Raw genomic sequence first — 2,031 nt, forward strand, 5'->3', positions numbered from 1 at the left:
TCCCAAAATCACATATAAGGTGTGTTAGAGTGTCTATTTTCGTAATTTTTAAAAAAAAAGCTAAAAACGTAATATTACGTTTTTGGCACTCAACGCATGGGAAGGAAAAACGTAATATTACGTTTTTGGCACTAAAATAACGTTTCCAAAATCATTTTGAAAGCCCATACACACTTAATAGAGTTAATGAATTTTGAGCAGGTCTTATCGCTTTGAAAGTTTAGGTAGGAACAGTTAGGTCCTTCAGGTAGGAACAGAGAAACAGACAACAGAATTGTGTTTCATTATAATATGAATTATTGCTTTCTTATTGTAGTGTATCATCAAGATGACAAGTTACTTAGTTGCCTGCTGTGATGAAAATATGTTCACCAGCACTCACCAAAACACACCACTCCACTCGTGTATTTGATGCCAGACAGGCTCATGCTGTTCTATATGTATATGCCTATGAATTTACATTTTCGACCAAATCTGCTGTTATGTTCTATTCCCTAAGAATATTAGGCTAACTTGGCCAGACTCCCTATTACAATGTAAAATTAAAATTGAAAAGAATAAACTGCTGTACAATAGATAGACAGGGCACCCCATTTCTGCCCTTTGGCTGATTACCCAAACTTTATTTTGTATATCCTTATCCTTGCACACAATACTCTGTGGGTATTTTGGTATGATAATATTGTTTAACTTTGAGTTAATACTGATGTCAAGCCAATGTTTTTTGTCTTGAAGATAAAATGTGATTGCTGCCAGGGCTGGTAGGCCTACCACTGAATGTGTAAACTGGCCTGACACTGAAGGACAGTTTATTTGCCCTGGCTGTAAATAACTAATGCAATAAATTCTTTTTACAACTTTTTGTGTGTTTAGTTATGTGTAGCAATTCCTATAGATTATGTCTCAGAATAACATATCACATGTGCATGAGGGCAATGACGATACCATTTGTTCAGAGTTAGGACATACACAGGCAACATGGGCTATTGCACAGACATTTGTGTTGTAGGCTATAGTGGGTCAATCTGATGTAGGCTATGTTGCTGCCTGGGCTAACATCACTACAGATGCACAGAGGCTAGGCTACAATCAAAACGATAAAAACATAATAGCCTAGCTAGGCTAGGACTACCATCAAGGACTACTGTGTAAAAATCGCCAATATCCTTAATGGTAAGCGACCCACTGAATCTGACACAAAGTTTTGTTTGACACAAGATAACAACAATGACGCCAAATTACATACTCGAACACGACATAGTCATACTTTCCATTAATAACACATGACAACATCCAAAAACGTGTTAAAACTTTTGGTGGTTTTGGTGGTAAAAAAGTGGTCTTCCATTTCATTCACGCTTCAGCAATGGGCGTGCACTCGCGCACGACCATCCTCCGTTCATAAATATTCACGCTAAACTCCGCCCTGGAAACTCAGAATCTCAGAAACCGTATATCCGGTAACACCGGTTTGTGGGTGGGTGGTGCAAAGTAAATAGACGTAACATTTTTTTTGTTCTTGTGCATTAACATACCCATTTGGCAGCGCCCGAATCCGGAAGAAGCCATCTTTTAAGAATACTGACAACAGGTGAAGAATCACAGCGCTAGAGGTTTTCTATCAAGGTAAGCTTTACCTGAACGTTCAGGAAACATCATGTTGTTTATATTCACTGTATTGTGTTCACGGCTTTCAGAAGAAAAATACGAATTGTGTGATTAATACATTAACTTGGACTGCATAACTTTAGACTAGGCCTACGTTATCATCTCTGCAGGTGATGTCAGTGTTGTCGTAGGCCTAGTAGTAGGCCTCAATGTAACTTCGCTGGCTTGTTTGTTTACTTAATGTCATTATACATAACTTGGGGGGTAGGGGAGCGCGGGGTTAAATGTAACACGGACTTTTTCCCTATTTGCAGGGGGTTGATCGAGGCATGCTATTGGTCAGTTAATCACATTACTATGAGACGGTGTTCCACAAATTTTCAGTCAGTATGGACGTGTTTCCACGTAGATCTGCAGCAAAAC

Source organism: Alosa pseudoharengus, unplaced genomic scaffold, assembly GCF_046254945.1.
Source record: "Alosa pseudoharengus isolate Yale_2024_CS ecotype anadromous, Long Island Sound unplaced genomic scaffold, YU_APseudo_1.1 YU_APseudo_1.1_scf_5, whole genome shotgun sequence".
Classification (NCBI taxonomy): Eukaryota; Metazoa; Chordata; class Actinopteri; order Clupeiformes; family Clupeidae; genus Alosa; species Alosa pseudoharengus.